Consider the following 19373-nt stretch of genomic DNA (forward strand, 5'->3'; position numbering starts at 1 on the left):
ACTCCGCCGCAGACAGTGACTCACCAGAATTCTGGGGCACTAGCCCACCGGCTAAGAAAACTCTGTTTAAAACTCCATTAAAGGCTTCCCAGCGCCATATTCCCCTATCTGGACATTCCTCCTCAGTTGACACATTGACCGAAACTAAGCGGCCTACTAGACGTCAATTCACGTCTGACCGCCATAAGGACACTGATCCCTTGCAACATGATCCACAATTGCCATCACCTGAGGTGGCTGCCAATACCCTTAAAAACTTGCCTGAATTACAGGCACTCCTAGACTTGCTACCCACAAAAGCTGATATGCATACCTTAGCGGCAGATCTCAAAACCGCTTGGAAACAAGACCTTAAGCCGGTGAGAGCCGAACTATCTCACTTACGCAACTGAGTTCAAGCTCTAGAAGAATTTCGCTCCAACGTGACGTATCAAATTAGTACCCTAACAAACACCACTACCGCCTTAGCTCACCAACAATTAACAGAAATTGAACACTTGGATGATCTGGACAACAGAAATAGAAGAAATAACATACGCATTGAGGGACTTCCAGAGTCAGTTCCACCGCAAGACCTGACCTCAACTCTCCAGAAGCTCTTTAATGAGATCCTCCAGCACCCTCCGGACACTCTTCTGGAATTGGACAGGGCGCATCGTGCCCTGAAAGCCAAGGACCCTGATCCCAAGAAGGCCAGAGACGTGATCTGCAGGGTTCACCATTTTATATTGAAAGACGACATCATGAGGCGAGCCAGGGATCTAAAGAACATTACCTACAATGGTTCATCCGTCCAGTTGTTCCCTGACCTATCTCTTCACACGCTCAAGCTGAGAGCGGCTCTCAAACCCCTGCTCCGCCTTCTCCAGAATGCGCATATTAACTATAGATGGGGATTCCCGTTCTCACTAACAGCCAAATGTGGTTCTACCTCAGCGACAATCAGAAGGCCTGAGGACTTGCAATCCTTCCTGACCACCTTCAAACTGCCTCCAACACCCCTCCCGGACTGGGAGCACTTGTTTCTCCCCACCATGCCTATGTCGAAGGGACCTTCCACCAGACGACCCGCATCGGGGCCCTTGGAAAATATTAGAGGCCTCACCCATGCCCCGGGTACTCGTGATCATAAGACCTGATCAAATGACATGACCATGCCACATCTACTCCTTGAATTTGGTCTCCATGCTGAGATCTCGTCCAAGACTGCCTGTGGACTGGTCCTTGCAGAGAGAGACTGTTTACTCCATTGATCCTTTGGTTTGGACTCTCGCTTGGGTTCCAGTTGTCCTTCTAATTCAAAACTGTTCCACTACTGCTCTTAGAACTGAATCATAATGTGTTGACATCCCCCTGTGATGCGTTACACATATTTCCCCTGCCCTCACTATTCAACTCATATATTGTTGCCTCCCATCCATTAGATCCAGAAGAGTTTTTACACTACTTTTGTCCAATAATTACACTCTTTATCTGACCCTGACCTGGCTATCCTTTCCCACCTGCTAACGACCATGCCTGGTGCTACTTCCACATTTTACACCACTAGAACATGGAATAGGCTGGCCCTAGTCCCATTCTTGGACCTTACGGCCCTCCACTGTAGTTCCCTCGTACCCATCTTCTTATGGATACTTTGCTTCTTCTCTTCTCTGATTTCCCCCGCCGCCTTTTTCTTTCCTAATCCTTCTCCTCTTCTTTCTCCTAGGGACCTGGAGTGTTGCTGCTCACGCGGAAGCGATCTGGGGGACTCAGGTCGAGACAGCACGGGTGGTAAGTGGACCTCAACACTACACTCCACACATGGCATCTGACATCAAAATAGTGACCCTGAATGTTCAGGGTTTTAATACCCCCGAAAAACGCGCACACATACTTTATGCATTTCACAAGCAGAGAGTGCAAATTGTGTCCCTACAAGAAACACACTTCAAGGAGGGTCACCTTCCTTCTCTGTCTATCAGATATTATGGGAGTTGGTTGCACAGTGTCAACTCAGAAGCCAGGACGAATGGAGTCTCTATTGCCTTCCACAAATCCCTGCCCGTAACAATCACTTCCTCTCTGTTAGACCCCCACGCTCGCTATGTATTCTCCAATTGTGAGATTGCGGGGAAGCCAATTAACCTAACCGCAATTTATGCACCTAATCAAGGCCAAATACCCTTTCTCCTTAAAACCTTGGACACACTTTCCACCTTTGCCACTAACCCGATTATCCTCTGTGGTAATCTGAACCTTCCACTTCTCCCTCGAATGGACACGTCCTCGGGACTGTCCAGCCTATCACACGCCAAACTTCTGCGCAAGAAACTGCATGATCTTCAACTTAGCGATGTGTGGAGATCCCTCCGCCCCCAAGACAGGGACTATACTTTCTATTCATCCCCCAGGAATTCCTACAGTAGAATAGATTACATATTCTGTCCACACCACTTCCTCCCCTCTGTCACACACCTCTATCGGCACCAGAATTTTCTCTGACCATCCACCAGTGTTCTGCTCGCTGTCCCTTCCCTCTTCGTCCAAACCCCATTCCACTTGGAGGTTGAACGAATCCCTCCTCCAGGACCCTCTCTGCTCGAAGGAGCTTAAGGACTCCATTGATCTGTTCAACAGGGACCATGCTGCAGATACCACGTCTCCCCTGTTTAAATGGGAGGCATTGAAATGTATTCTACAGGGCGTACTTATCAAGCATGGATCTCGGTTGAAGAGGGAACGGACAGCTAAGCTGAATTCTCTTCAAATACAATTACAACACCTAGAAACACAACACAAACAATCATTGCAAGACCTTGTCTTCCGGGACATTATTCGTGTTCGTTGTGAGCTCTTATCCCTTATCTCCTCTCAACACCGCTACTATGTTCAGCTAACAGGTAGACTATTTTAGAAATGGGGCAACAAGTCAGGCAAATTGCTAGCGAGGGCCCTCAAAGAAAAGAAATCCTCTCTATTCATACCGGCTATTAAATCTCATTCTGGCTCGACTTGTTCGCCAACACCAGATATTTTAGCGACTTTTCAACAGTACTACTCAGACCTATACATCCTCCCTGACCCGAATTCCCACTCATCCCCAACGCATGCGACACCTACCCTTGCACACTATCTCCTCCACGGCCCTTCCTCGACTACCGGACGCCACAGTTCAGGATTTGGAGACACCTTTCTCTGCAGAGGAACTGGAGACTGCTATCTCCTCCATGCCCTCGGGCAAGAGTCCGGGACCAGATGGATATCCGCTGGCTTCTACAAGGCTCTCCGCACTGAGCTGTCTACTCATTTATTCTAGGCTTTTAATTCTATATCTACTACTTCCCCTCCCTACCTCCTTAGAGCTTATATCACTGTAATCCCCAAAGAGGGGAAATACCCCCTATTATGCCCAAGCTACAGACCCATTTCCCTTATTAATCTTGACGCTAAATTGTTCGCAAAGTTGATAGCCAACAGACTGACTGCCCACATGAGAGACCTAGTTCACCCGGATCAAGTTGGCTTCATCCTTGGCCGTGAGGCCAGAGACAACACGCTTCGTACTTTCTCTGCTATCCATTATGCCAAGAAATTTAACGCTCCGTTGATGCTTTTATCCTTGGATGCGGAGAAAGCGTTTGACCGGGTGAACTGGGAATTCCTGTCGGCGACCCTCTCTCAAATAGGACTGGGTCACACAATGCTGTCCCGCATAATGGCCTTATACACTTGACCCCAGGCTCAAATGCGCATTAATGGCCTCCTATCTGAACCCTTCACTATATGCAATGGGACGAGGCAAGGCTGCTCTCCTCTACTTTACGTATTGTGCATGGAACACCTTTTGATCGCCATCAGACAGAACCCTGAAATTAAAGGCCTATCCATACCACCCCGTCACTACAAATGCTCGGCATTCGCTGATGATTTATTATTATACCTCTCCTCTCCTTTAGTGTCACTTCCCTCTCTGCTCTCCACCATAAAATTATTCTCCACATTCACAACTCGAAATGTGAAGCCCTGAACATTACAATCTCGCCCTCCATTTGTGCCTCCTTACTTTCCTCATATTCATTCAAATGGCAGACTCACTCTCTCATATATCTAGGGATACAGGTGCCTTCCAATTTAACAGACACCTACAAGTTAAACTTCCCACCTCTCTTACGTTTACTAAAAGCGGATTTTGGCCCGGTGGGAGCGCAGAGATTTTTTGTGGTTGGGAAGAATTAGCTTTCTGAAGATGAATGTGCTTCCTCGACTTCTTTATCTTTTCACTAGCATCCCAACGCACCTTCCGCGCATCTTCTTCGGGGAACTATCTGCGCTCCAGACTGGCTTTATCTGGTCACATAAACATCCCAGATTAGCGAAACAGACGTTAATTAGGAAAAAAGTGGAAGGAAGATTACATGTTATATTATCTTGCGGCAGTACTGACACGGGTGCTAGATTGCTGCCACTCTCACACAAACAAGCAGTGGGTGGAGCTGGAAAGCGCAACCATAGGATGTGACCCTAAGGTGATGTTCTGGAGACTGCGCTCTGCTCCTCCTTTACAGCCCAAATAGCCTTTACCCCCAATCTTACTCTCAATAGTCCGGATGCGTCGTACGTATATGTCTCGTATATCACTTTTCCCACAAGATGGTCCGCTAACACCTATTTTTGATAACCCCGATTTTCCACCAGCCAAGACTCGCCAAAACTTCTTACTATACAACAGACAGACTGGCCTTACATTCCACAAACTCCTAACAACAACGTCATTGAAACCCCTATCAGAAATTGTACCGGATGTACCAACCTCTCCCATACTATTATTACAATATAATCAGTTGACCCATTATTTCGACACCGCGAAAAACAGACTGAACCTACACCGCCCGATCTCTAAGTTTGAGGAACTATGTGTTTGAACTCAACCTATCCCACATGCGGTTAGTGTCCTATACGATATGCTACTGACCGCTACTACGACTCTACCACTCACGTTCATATCTGGCTGGGAGAGAGAACTGGGACGGTCCCTCTCTAAAGAAGAATGGCATCTCCACAAAGGCCCATGAGATCAATTATAAGATATTATCTAGATAGTACCGAGTCCCGGCTCTACTCGCTTCTTTCTATCCAGGGATCTCGGACCTCTGTTGGAGATGCCACACCTCTAAGGGCACTATGTTACACACTTTGCTGACCTGCCCACATTTGACTGACTTCTGGTCAAATGTACTTGACATAACTGCTACTATCACTTCCGTTAAACTCCCCCAGGTCCCAGAGGTCACCCTACTCTCTATCTTCCCTCCAGACATACCTAAACGCACTCACCGCTTATTAAATTTCCTCTTGCTTGCCACAAGAACGGTGATCCCCTGGCTGTGGAAATCACAGGCCCCACCTACTATCTCGTCCTCGCTTCAAGAGATCACACGGTTGCATAGAATGGAAGAACTTCTAGCGGACAATCCCACCTGACTTCCAAAATATACAGCGACCTGGCTCCCGTGGACTGTGTTTTCGGCCTCTGCGGAATTCATATCCATGCACTCTCTCGCGTAAACCTCGGTTTTCACCTCCATATAGCTCTCACTTGCTCTGCCTCGTGCTGTGGAGACCAGGGTCCCTCCTGTCGCTCTGGTGAGTTCTCGGTATCACTCCAGGTTCTATTCTCTCACTTCCCCGTCTACCTTCTCCCCCCCCCCTTCTTTTCACCTTTTTTACTTTCCATCTTCCCCTTCCCACCTTTGCTGCGTTCTTCTACTCCTCACTTAATTCTATTCTTTTTACCACAACCACTTTCTTATTGTGTTATGGAGTCGCCTGACATTCTGTTCAACCACTAGGCACCACGGTTGGACCCACGGTTCCCCACTCCCTTAACTCAGAGACACTAGACAATCCTTGCTTCTCCATTATAGGGGACCCCTTAATCATCTACGCTCACTGTCGCAAGGATCACTCTTTACTATATACTATTAGCTGATCATTATGACTCTAGACACGCCTTCACACATTGTAACTGAGCATCCCTTTCCCTGAATTGACCCGCTTGGCTTAGTTCACATAGTACCCTGTTACGTAGTTATCACACTGATTTAGATCCTTGTAGGGATTGCGACAGATTGTCCTGGATGCTCGTTTATCCAGCCTTCGAAACTCATATAACTACAGCCCTGCGTGTCTAGTTATGTCTATGACTTAGAAATCTGTTTGCTAGGCTTCTTGTTGACTACATCACTCTCTGATGTTCTGGTGCATAATTCATGAGACTTTTGGCAACTTGTTGTATTACACCTATTGTTGCTCGCAACGTGTTTTATACCTTATGTTTTGTGCTACAATTCTGAAAATCAATAAAACATCTACTTTGAAAAAAATAAATTCAAATGACAAAAAAAATAGCCCTCACACATCTCCATATATGAAAAAATAAAAAAGTTATAGGGGTCAGAAGATGACAATTTTTTAACATACAAATTTTAGTGCATGTAGCTATATATTTTTTTTAGGTTGTAAAAAACATAAAGATAAGTTGTCATTTTTACCGAAAAGGGCACTGCGTAGAATCTCAAGTCCCCAAGTTAAATTTTTTTTTTCAATTTAGCCCCACAAATATTTTTTTCCTGGTTGCGCCATTTTGTGATAAAATGATTAATGTCATTACAAAGTAAAATTGGTGGCGCAAAAAAAAACAGCCCTCATATGGGTCTGTAGGTGGAAAAAAGTGTTATGATTTTTAGAAGGTGAGGAGGAAAAAACAAAAGTGCAAAAATGAAAAATTGCTCGCTCCTTAAGGGGTTGTTTGGGAAACTATACAGGGTGGACCATTTATATGGATACACCTTAATAAAATGGGAATGGTTGATGATAATAACTTCCTGTTTGTGGCACATTAGTATATGTGAGGGGGGAAACTTTTCAAGATCGGTGGTGACCATGGTGGCCATTTTGAAGTCGGCCATTTTGAATCCAACTTTTGTTTTTTCAATAGGAAGAGGGTCATGTGACACATCAAACTTATTGGGAATTTCACAAGAAAAACAATGATGTGCTTGGTTTTAACGTAACTTTATTCTTTCATGAGTTATTTACAAGTTTCTGACCACTTATATAATGTGTTGGATTGTCAATGCAACCCTCTTCTCCCACTCTTCACACACTGATAGCAACACAGCAGGAGAAATGCTAGCACAGGCTTCCAGTATCCTTAGTTTCAGGTACTGCACATCTTGTATCTTCACTGCATAGACAATTGCCTTCAGATGAGCCCAAAGATAAAAGTCTAAGGGTACATCGATAGTGGGGCCATTCTTCATCAATGGAAACCTCAAGGCCACTGGATATGCAAAATTGCTACATGATGATGTGTTTCCCTTTTAATGCACTGAAGCTGGCACGTTCCCTGAGTTTTTCCAGCACGATGTGGCACCACCACATTATGGGTGTCAGGTCCGAGCATTCCTAGATGAACAGTTTCCTGGAAAGTGGATTGGTCATTGTGGGCCAGTTGAATGGCCCCCATGGTCTCCCGATCTGACCCCCTTAGACTTTTATCTTTGGGGTCATCTGAAGGCAATGCTGTCTATGCTGTGAAGATAAGAGATGTGCAGCACCTTAAACTAAGGAAACTGGAAGCCTGTGCTAGCATTTCTCCTGCGGTGTTGCTATCAGTGTGTGAAGAGTGGGAGAAGAGGGTTGCATTGACAATCCAACACAATGGGCAGCACATTGAACACATTTTATAAGTGGTCAGAAACTTGTAAATAACTTATGAAAGAATAAAGGTACATTAAAACCAAGCACATCATTGTTTTTCTTGTGAAATTCCCAATAAGTTTGATGTGTCACATGACCCTCTTCCTATTGAAAAGACAAAAGTTGGATTCAAAATGGCCAACTTCAAAATGGCCGCCATGGTCACCACCCATCTTGAAAAGTTTCCCCCTTCACATATACTAATGTGCCACAAAAAGGAAGTTAATATCACCAACCATTCCCATTTTATTAAGGTCTATCCATATAAACGGCCCACCCTGTAGATGGAATTTTATATAAGTTTATAGTAGCTTGCATAGAGGTGAGGAAAAAGAGGACGGTGCTGAAAAGGTGAGGAACCAAAGAGGTTTGTCCAACAAATGCTGGAGAGATGAGTCATGGCTAGAAAAAGTGTTCATCATGGATCAGTGACTTGGCAATAGGGGTCATAATGGTTGCACTTGTGGTCGGGCACCTATGGCAGGGTAGCCCTCAGGCCTCTCACCACCTCTCTATCTACAGCTGTAGCTGCACTGATTGGTCACACATAGGTGTGTTATAGGTGTGCTGCAGTAGGGGAGTGAGGAAAATTGCAGAGAAACTGTAGAGCGGAGGCTGGGAATGTGCTGTTCAGCAGCAGACTCACTTGGCCCGGCCACTGCCAGATGTGTACTAATACTACAGAAGGGAATTGACTGACACTTTGGTTATACAGGCTTCCCAAACATACAAATAGAGGATATTTTCTGATCGGACATTCTTACAAAATTTACACCGTGTGAACAGAGCCTTAAAGGGGTATTCCAGGCAAAACCTTTTTATATATATATATATATATATATATATATATATATATGTATATATATAACTGCTCTCTGATGACTCACGTCCCGGGAGCTGTGCAGTTCCTATGGGGATATTCTCCCCTCCTGGGATGTGACATCATCATTGAGCAGTTAGACAGAAAACTTCAGAAGCTAATAACTATTGGAAGGATTAAGATTTTTTAATAGAAGTAATTTACAAATCTGTTTAACTTTCCGGAGCCAGTTGATATATAAAAAAAAGTTTGGGCCTGGAATACCCCTTTAAAGTGTACCTGTCAGATCTCACAAAAAACAAAACTGTTATATGCTACTCAGTACCTAATCCTGATCATGAACATTTCATTTTTATGTATCTATCCCCCATATTTCAAAAAATAAATAAATAATGTAATTGCTTATTACAGCTGCCTAATGTATTTTCCCTTTTTCCAGAGGGAGGGGGCATGTTCACCTTTTGCCTTCACTGTGATGACCACTCCTTCTCCCTTACTCTGCTGACTCACTGCTCTGGGGAGGTGGGCAGTCTTGCTCTGTAACCCTTTTTATGCTGTACACTCTTACACACACAATGATTATTGGAGATTGCCTGAACTCTACCAACAATGACAATATGGTGAGTGTATAACTTACATTAGTGAAAATATTTAGTGCTAAAAAGTACAGTGGTTTTTTATGCATACATTTTGAACATGTGTCTATGTCATTCGTGTGTATCATCCTTTGCCAGTCATGTAATGCTGGGGCTTGTAGTTTTGGAATAGTTGGAGGTACAGTGTTTGCAGCTGTGTTACAGCAGTTCTGTTGCAGCTGTGTTCCTCCTGCAGCCTTTTCGACAGCCGTCTCGTGTCCATGACCCTTGGACATGCTCATGCTGCTGTGGGACTCATCAGCGTATAAGGAGGTATGGGGACCCCTAGTGGTGGGATTATCAAAGGCAGTTTTCTTCATTAAAATGTGAAATTTTATTTTAAAGAAGTATATTAGAAAATCTATTGTTTTACCAAGACGTACAATATATAAAAAGTTTTTATATCTGACAATGCCCATTTAAATCTTATCTTCTCTCAAACCCTGCTTTTCCATTTTCATTGGAGGCATATGTCCCAAGAAAATAAAGACCTTTGTGACAGATTCATTTAAAGGCTACATAGACTTCAATTATAAAATGTGCATCCACATTTTTATTAGATTCCGTTGCTTTTTTCCAAATTTTTACAGGATAATAATATTAATAATAATAATACATACTTCTGCTTATTCCGTTCAGCTACAAACGGTAGGATAATAATAATACATACCTCTGCTTATTCCGTTCAGCTACGAAAGGTATCCTTTACTTTCTGTCTGAATCCATCAAATACCGAATTTTTGGCTCCATAAGACGCACTTTTTCTCCCCCCGAAAGTGGGAAGAAATGTCTGTGCTTCTTATGGAGCAAATGTGTGTGCCAATACCCAGCATTTGCATGGTATCAGGGACTCGTTTAATGTCCCTGATACCAAGGCCGATACCTGCTGCAGTGTGGCCGTCAAATGCCCTGCTCTGCTGCCCCATTCTGCTGTTTGCATCCCCGTTCTGTCATCCGCATCATGGCATCCTATGGAGGAACATGTGACACACATGTCACTCCACTTCCTCCCCTGTGCCCAGCGTAACGCTACGGAGGAAGGAGGGGTGACGTGTATGTCTCATGCTCCTCCATAGGACGCTATGATGCGGACGGCAGAACGGGGATGCGGACGGCAGAACGTGGCAGCGGAGCGGCAACCGCAGGTGAGCAACTACCGTGGGGGCACTGTCTACAAGTGGGGGCACTATCTACAAGGAGGAGCCTGCTGTTTATAAGGGGGCACTGTCTACAAGAGGGGCCTGCTGTTTACAAGGGGGCACTGTCTACGAGGGGGGGCTGCTGTTTACAAGGGGGCACTGTCTACGAGGGGTGGCTGCTGTTTACAAGGGGGCACTGTCTATAAAGGGGGGCTGCTGTTTACAAGGAGGCACTGTCTACAAGGGGGGCCTGCTGTTTTTTCTTGTTCTCCTCCTCTAAAACCTAGGCGCATCTTATGGTCAGGTGCATCTTATAGTGCGAAAAATATGGTAAATCTACTCAAAGTATAGGAGTAAGGATAGTGTCTGTTAATGCTGTCTAACATAACATATAGATGATTTTTTTTATGCAAAAGCCTTATCCCTCTCCATGATCCTGCAGGGTACATTTAAAGTAGTATCCACCTTTTTTATGCTGAATACTTTGCTGGATTGACAAAATGTCATGTGAAAAGAGTCTTTAGTAAACAGAATAATCTCAAAAGCAGGTGCTGAGCCAGCAAGATGGGTAAGAAGATAACAAACAACTGCAAACTGAAAGTAGTTAATAAAAAATAGCCTGGGTGGCCATCACCACTATTATAAAATACTACTCTAGTAGTCTCAATGTGATGGCAACGGTGAACAATATACAGTAGTACTATTTGTTCTTAAGTTTTTATCAGAATCATTTTATACGTATTTGTTGTCATGCTTGACATTCGTGATTACTATAGAACATTGTGGTTAACCTGCATATCATGAATCCTAATCATCAGCGCCATAAAACAAACAAACAAAAAACATGCTTTCCTTATGTATCCAGAATACTACTGAAAATTAATCTTATACTTCACTTCTTTGTTGTTTTGCTGTGTTTATTAAAGTTATAAGCTGGATGACTGACACAAAAGGGATGTTTCATTGCTTATTTTTAAATGATAATATCACTGAAGAACAAATTGTCTTAGCTAAAAATTGTTTGCTTAAATATCTACGAATGCAAGAAAAAAGGAACACTTTTAAGTTATCCAGATTTCTGTATTGATTAATAATGATAAAATGCTATATGATTGGTATTAAAGAAGATATCCTAAAGACAGGGAATACGTTTTAGATCGGGGAGTTCGACCGCTGGGGCCCCCCCCCACGATCTCCTGTACGGGGCCCCGCCAGCTCGCAGGAAGGGGGCATGTTGACCACCGCACGAAGCGACGGCTGACACACCGTAAGCCTTCGGCAATCTCCGGCTCTGCCATAGCGATGTATTGAGGGGGCGTTTCGGCCGCCGCTTTGTGCGGTGGTCGACACCCGCTATCTGGCCAGCGAGCCGGGCCCCCATACAGGAGATCGCGGGGGCTCCAGCGGTCGGACCCCCCGTGATCGGAAACTTATCCCCTATGCTTAGGAAAGAGAATACCTTTTTCAGCACTGGACTACTCCTTTAAAGGCAAAATGACAATGCAGTTGGCACTAAGAATTATGTCGCAAACACTGGATCTGTTGCGGTTCCACCTGAGGTTACAACATTATTATAACTTACAGCATATTAAGGGACTTGGTATGTATATTATACATATATCATACAAACATCATGGGAAAAAACAACAAAAAATAAAGCAGCATGGCTGTGAATTACAGGCATTTTCAGCCGGGCGAAAATGCTGCACATTTGACTAAACAGAGGGTGCTAGGGTGCTCCTGTGGATGCCAGAATCTGAATCTGAAATTCTGCTGTGTGAACAGAGCAGCAGAATCCCATTGAAATTGAATGTCCGTGTGGACATTCCATATAGGTTCCTCCTGTGTGAACATAACCTTAGGCAGATCTAGTACACCAGAGGTAAGTATACACAGAATACAATATAATTGGAGATTTTCCTAGTCTAGATGACGGAAAATATAGAATTTATTTAAGACAGGAGGCGAATATTATGCAGTCTTTCTTTACTGAAATAAACCAGCAGCGAAACAGTTAATGAATGTAACAGAGAAAAAACTTAACAGGTGAACAACAAACATGCTGCAGGTAATAAGCAGCCAATCAGGAACAGGCTAAGTAATATAAGTCTGTGGGGTATTCAAATATCCCTCTTTCTTTGATAGCATAGAAAAACTTGTAACAGGAACATAATAGACCAATGAAGAATAAGTAACTTTATGGAGCAGGAAAACGATTTGAGAAGGAGCGAAGAAAATGTTCTTAGTCTTCCATCGTGCGGAGGAATCTGGAGCCAATCAGACAACTAGAGAAGAGAAAACAACAAGAGATAATAGGGCTGGGTATCCGGGAGGTATAATATTCGCCTCCTGTCTTTAATAAAATCTATATTTTCTGTCATCTAGACTAGGAAAATCTCCAATTTTATTGAAAGACTGGAGGCTCATATTATGCAAGTTTAAAGCTTAGATAACAAATGAATGGACAGGAAAATTTGAAAATATTCATAGAAACATGAGATTCCGGTTTAAAATAAAATGTTTTAAATGTGGAGTCAGAAGACCAATTCGCAGTCTTGAGGATGTCAGACAGAGAACCTCCAGATTGAAATATTTTTTGTAGAGATTGCGCCTCTGGTGGAATGAGCATTAAATATGGAGGTGTCAATGCCGGCCATAGACATAGACTGTTTGATCCATCAGGCCAAAGTGGGAGAAGAGACAGGAAGATGAGGTTTTCAGTAAAAAATTAGAAGCTGGGAAGAGGAAGCAGAACGGAGAGATTGAGTTTTTGATTCATAAACTTTAAGGCAACGAACAACACATAATTTATCATTATAAGGAAAGGCGGGGTAAAAAAACGAAGGAAGGTTAGTTTTTGTCCTTCTAGATATGGAAAATTGTACACCATTGGTGAGGAATTGTCTTCAGGAAATATCTAATGCTTTATGTCCGAAACTCTTTTGATGGAAATAAGGCATAAGAGTACAGTGAGTTTGAATGAAAGGAGTTTAAGGGGTAAGGAATCGTTGTCCTCCCAACCTAAGAACAGGCCTAAAAGGGTATTTACATCCCAAGTAGAAAGATACCTAGGTTGAGGAGGTCTCTTAAAGCGGATGCCTTCAAGAAGTTTACAAATAAGAGGATGCCTGCCCACAGGGATAGAATTGATAGGGGAATGGTGAAAAGATATAGCAGATCTGTAAACGTTGAGGGTGCGATAGGCTTATCCCGAATCAAAAGCTTCTGAAAGAAAAATTTAGAATATGTACTATAGAGGAGTGCACGGGATCCAAGTTTCTTGGCGTGCACCAATTAACCCAAATTTGCCAGGCTGATCGGTAAGATGACTTGGTGCCAGGGGCCCAAACGGATGTTTTGAGCCGAAACGGAAAGTCCAGAGATTGTTTCTGAAGCCCGAGATTTTCCAGGCTAAAAGATGTAGTTGGTTCGTTAGGATCAAAGGATGAGGATTCCCCAAATGGTCTCGAAGGAGAAGGGGATGAGGTGGGATGATTCTGGGAATGTCAATGATCATGTTCAATATCTGGAGAAACCAGGATTGAGTCGGCCACCAGGGAGTTATCAAAGCTATTGTGGATCTGTGAATCATGACTTGAGTCAAAGACCTGGGAATCAGTGAGAGGGGAGGGAAAGTGTAAAGGACTCTCTGAGGCCAGGGTTGTAGAAAGGCATCCACCCCCAAGGAATCTGGGTCTGGCCACCAACTGTAGAGTTTTGCAATTTGAGAATTCAGTCTGGAGGCAAAGAGTTCCAGAAGAAGAGGACCCCAGAGCGAATTGAACTGTTGGAAAATGAGGGGGTCCAGTCTCCAGTCGCTGGAATCTGTAAGATGGTAAGAGTGCCAATCTGCAAATGAGTTGGAGAGACCAGGCAGATACTCTGCTTTCAGTGTGATATCCCTGTCTAGGCAGAAGTGCCAAATGTCTTTGGCAATGTTGGCCAGAGTCTTTGATGTTGTACCACCTAGACGGTTGATATACTGGACAGCCGATGCGTTGTCCATACGAAGGAGTATACAAGAATGAGAATAAAATCTTGCGAAGCTTTTTAAAGCAAAGAAACCTGCGAGAAGCTTTAACCCCTTAAGGACCAGGCCATTTTACACCTTAGGACCGGAGCATTTTTTGAACATCTGACCACTGTCACTTTAAACATTAATAACTCTGGGATGCTTTTACCTATCATTCTGATTCCGAGACTGTTTTTTCGTGACATATTCTACTTTATGTTAATGGTAAAATTTTGTCCATACTTGCATCGTTTCTTAGTGAAAAATTCCAAAATTTGATGAAAAAATTTAAAATTTAGCATTTTTCTAACTTTGAAGCTCTCTGCTTGTAAGGAAAATGGATATTCCAAATAACAAAAATTTTCATTCACAAATACAATATGTCTATTTTATTTTTGCATCATAAAATTGATGTGATTTTACTTTTGGAAGACACCAGAGGGCTTCAAAGTTCAGCAGCAATTTTCCAATTTTTCACAAAATTTTAAAACTCACTATTTTTCAGGGATCAGTTCAGGTTTGAAGGGGATTTAAAGGGTCTTCATATTAGAAATACCCCAAAAATGACCCCATTATAAAACCTGCACCCCCAAACTATTCAAAATGACATTCAGTCAGCGTTTTAACCCTTTAGGTGTTTCACAGGAATAGCAGCAAAGTGAAGGAGAAAATTCACAATCTTCATTTTTTACACTCGCATGTTCTTGTAGACTCAATTTTTAAATTTTTACAAGGGGTAGAAGGAGAAAATTTATACTTATATTTGTAGCCCAATTTCTCTCGAGTAAGCACATACCTCATATGTCTATGTAAAGTGTTCGGCGGGCGCAGTAGAGGGCTCAGAAGCGAAGGAGCGACAAGGGGATTTTGGAGAGTAAGTTTTTCTGAAATGGTTTTTGGGGGGCATGTTGCATTTAGGAAGCCACTATGGTACCAGAACAGCAAAAAAATCCCCACATGGCATACCATTTTGGAAACTAGACCCCTTGGGGAACGTAACAAGGGGTAAAGTGAACCTTAATATCCCACAGGTGTTTCACGACTTTTGCATATGTAAAAAAATATATATATTTTTTTTCACTAAAATGTGTGTTTCCCCCCAAATTGCACATTTTTGCAAGGGTTAATAGCAGAAAATACCACCCAAAATTTGTAACCCCATCTCTTCTGAGTATGGAGGTACCCCATAAGTTGACCTGAAGTGCACTACAGGCGAACTACAATGCTCAGAAGAGAAGGAGTCATATTTGGCTTTTTGAGAGCAAATTTTGGTCGGGGGGGCATGTCGCATTTAGGAAGCCCCTATGGTGCCAGAACAGCAAACCCCCCCCATGGCATACCCTTTTGGAAACTAGACCCCTTGAGGAACGTAACAAGGAATAAAGTGAGCCTTAATACCCCACAGGGGTTTCACGACTTTTGCATATGTAAAAAAAAAAAAATAATTTCACTAAAATGTGTGTTTCCCCCTCAATTTCACATTTTTGCAAGGGTTAATAGCAGAAAAGACCCCACAAAATTTTTAACCCCATCTCTTCTGAGTATGAAGGTACCCCATAAGTGGACCTGAAGTGCACTACGGGCAAACTACAATGCTCAGAAGAGAAGGAGTCATATTTGGCTTTTGGAGAGCAAATTTTGCTCGGGGGGCATGTTGCATTTAGGAAGCCCCTATGGTGCCAGGACAGCAAAATACCCCCCACATGGCATTTTGGAAACTAGACCCCTTGAGGAACGTAACAAGGTGTACAGTGAGCATTTACCCCCCACAGGTGTCTGTCAGATCTTTGGAACAGTGGGCTGTACAAAATTTTTAATTTGCACAGCCCACTGTTCCAAAGATCTGTCAGACACCAGTGGGGTGTAAATTCTCACTGCACCCCTCGTTACTTTCCGTGAGGGGTGTAGTTTCCAAAATGGGGTCACATGTGGATTTTTTTTTTTTTGCGTTTGTCAAAACCGCTGTAACAATCAGCCACCCCTGTGCAAATCACCTCAAATGTACATGGTGCACTCTCCCTTCTGAGCCTTGTTGTGCGCCCCCAGAGCACTTTGCACCCACACATGGGGTATCTCCGTAGTCGGGAGAAGTTGCGTTGCAAATTTTAGGGGGCTTTTTTCTCTTTTACCTCTTGTCAAAATGAACAGTATAGGGCAACACCAGCGTGTTTATTTTTTTACACTAACATGCTGTTGTAGACCCTAACTTCACCTTTTCATAAGGGGTTGAAGCAGAAAAAGCCCCCCAAAATTTGTTAGGCAATTTCTCCCGAGTACGGCGTTACCCCATATGTGACCCTAAACTGTTGCCTTGAAATACGACAGGGCTCCAAAGTGAGAGCGCCATGTGCATTTGCGGCCTGAATTAGGGATTTGCATAGGGGTGGACATAGGGGTATTCTACGCCAGTGATTCACAAACAGGGTGCCTCCAGCTGTTGCAAAACTCCCAGCATGCGTGGACAGTCAACGGCTGTCCGGCAATACTGGGGGTTGTTGTTTTGCAACAGCTGGAGGCTCCATTTTGGAAACAGTGGCGTACCAGAAGTTTTTCATTTTTATTGGGAGGGGAGGGGGGCTGTGTAGGGGTATGTGTATATGTAGTGTTTTTTTACTTTTTATTTTATTTTGTGGTAGTGTAGTGTTTTTAGGGTACAGTCACACGGGCGGGGTATTACAGCGAGTTTCTCGCTGCGAGTTTGAGCTGCCGTGCAAAATTTGCTGCATCGCAAACTTGCAGCCTGATACTCACTGTAAGCCCCCTGCCCATGTGAATGTACCCTGTACATTCACAGGGGGGGGGGGGGGACCTCTAGCTGTTGCAAAACTACAACTCCCAGCATGCACAGTTTATCAGTGCATGCTGGTAGTTATAGTTTTGCAACAGCTGGAGGCACACGGGTTGGGAAACACTGAGGTAGGAAACAGACAATGTTTCCCAACCAGTGTGCCTCCAGTTGGTGCAAAACCACAACTCCCAAACATTCTCAGGCATGCTGGAAGTAGTAGTTCGGTGACATCTTTAGAGCCAGATGTTGCCGAACTACAACTCCCAGCATGCTTGGAGTTGTAGTTTTGCAACATCTGGAGGACTACAGTTTGCAGAGCACTAAAACATTGGTTCCCAATCTGTGCTCTTCCAGATGTTGCAAAACTACAACTCCCAGTATGCCAAAACTGTCCAGGCATGCTGGGAGTTGTAGTTCTGCAACATCCGAAGGGCCAGATGTTACAGAACTACAACTCCCAGCATGCCTGGACAGTAAGGGCATGCTGAGGATGTGTAGTTTTGCAACATATGGAAGGGCACAGTGGTCTCCAAACTGTTGACCTCCAGATGTTGCAAAACTGCAACTCCCAACATGCCCAGACGCTGGGCATGGTGGGAGTTGTAGTATACAGGGTCCCATTACAGCAATGCATGTCGCTTTACGGCGACGTGCATTGCTGTAAAGGGCCCGACCACGGCTGAAGAGAAACTCACCTGTCGCCGCCGCCGTCTTCATCGCCGGGATCCGGGTCTTCAGGGACGAGGTAAGAACCGGGGCCGGGCCCCAGCACTCCCCCGTCCCCTGCCGCGTCCTCCGGCCTTCCTCCCGTCCTCTTCGGACTTCAAGGGGCCGGGCAGGGTGGGAGGAAGTAACCGCCCCCCTCCTGCGATTGGTCGGTTAGTTAACCAATGGATCGCAGGGGATCGGAGGAGGTGGCAGGCTTGCCACCTCGCTACTAGCCTTCAGCATGGTCCTGGCTGTCTGTGACAACCGCGGGATCATGCAAATTTACCAGGCGGTCGGGTCCCAGAGACCCGATCAGCCCGGTATCGCCGCAAATCGCAAGGTTGATTTCCCTTGCGATTTGCGGCGATCGCCGACATGGGGGGCCTACATGGCCCCCTCGGCATTTGCCCTGGATGCCTGCTGAAGGATTTCAGCAGGCATCCACTTCCGATCTCTGCCCTGCGAGCGGCTGAGACCGGAAATACAACAGGACTTTCTCCAACGTCCTTGGGCATTAAAGCCCAGGTAGCGGGGACGTTAGAGAATGTCCTATGTCCTTAAGAGGTTAAACAGTTTATGTGGAGAAAGGATTCCGATGCGGACCATTTCTCTCCTGTGGAGAACTGTCCGCATCGAGCTCCCCATCCTAGGAGACTCGCGTCTGATTCTATGCAGAGATCCGGATTGGAATTGAAAATAGTCCAACAAGAAAAATTAGATGAGGAGAAGAAGGATGAAATGCAGATATGCAATTTTTCATCGTATACCCTCACTAATGATCAGATTAAGCTGTTGAAAAAGGGATTATCCTATACACCTACACCACAATTTGATTCCTTTGAATGGATTAAGGATATTAATCTGTTCGCAAGGAAACTTGCTTTGCATAAAGTGCATAAATCACGAGATAGTGATGTAGAGGCAAGGTTGGACAATCAAGTGGTGAGTGACCTATATGAACTACTAGAGGAGGGTGAAAGTGGTATAAGGAGACCCACTCCACCTTTCTCGGATTTAAAACCTAGATGTCGAACAACACCCAATTTTACACAATTTGATAACATTAACATCTTTGTACAGATGGTTAGTACTAAATTGGAAGAGTTGAGACCTAGGAAGAGGAGAAACCAAAATCTTACCTGTGAGGAGAATCAAGCATTGTGTGATCTGGAAGGAAATCAGGACATAATTATTAAGCCCTCAGACAAGGGGGGGAATATAGTAATTATGAACAAAGATGATTACCTGGATATGGTCCGACGACTAATCCAGGATGAGACAACATATCGACGTCTTGAATCCAACCCTACGGAGAGATTCTTGAATGAACTGAGAGTGATACTTACGGAGGCGAAAAGTAATGGATTGATCACTGAAGATGAATTTAGGTATATGCTGAATTTAAAGCCTACTATAGCAAAAATGTATGCATTGCCTAAGATACACAAAAGAAAAATACCTATCCCAGGACGTCCTATCATATCGGGAAATGAAAATCTCACGGAGGGAATCAGCCAATATGTGAACC

General features: G+C 44.1%; 1 long non-coding RNA gene across 1 annotated transcript; it reads right to left on the bottom strand.

Annotated features, from left to right (window-relative positions):
- Positions 1–12407: 12407 nt before the first annotated feature.
- On the bottom strand, positions 12408–19151 carry LOC130291187 (uncharacterized). The gene is made up of 3 exons (XR_008847814.1): positions 19091–19151; positions 18985–19012; positions 12408–12622 (listed from the first exon to the last, which is right to left on the bottom strand). It is a non-coding gene; the product is annotated as an uncharacterized LOC130291187 (long non-coding RNA).
- Positions 19152–19373: the final 222 nt, after the last annotated feature.

The sequence above is a fragment of the Hyla sarda genome, chromosome 9 (genome assembly GCF_029499605.1).
Source record: "Hyla sarda isolate aHylSar1 chromosome 9, aHylSar1.hap1, whole genome shotgun sequence".
In the NCBI taxonomy this organism is placed as follows: Eukaryota; Metazoa; Chordata; class Amphibia; order Anura; family Hylidae; genus Hyla; species Hyla sarda.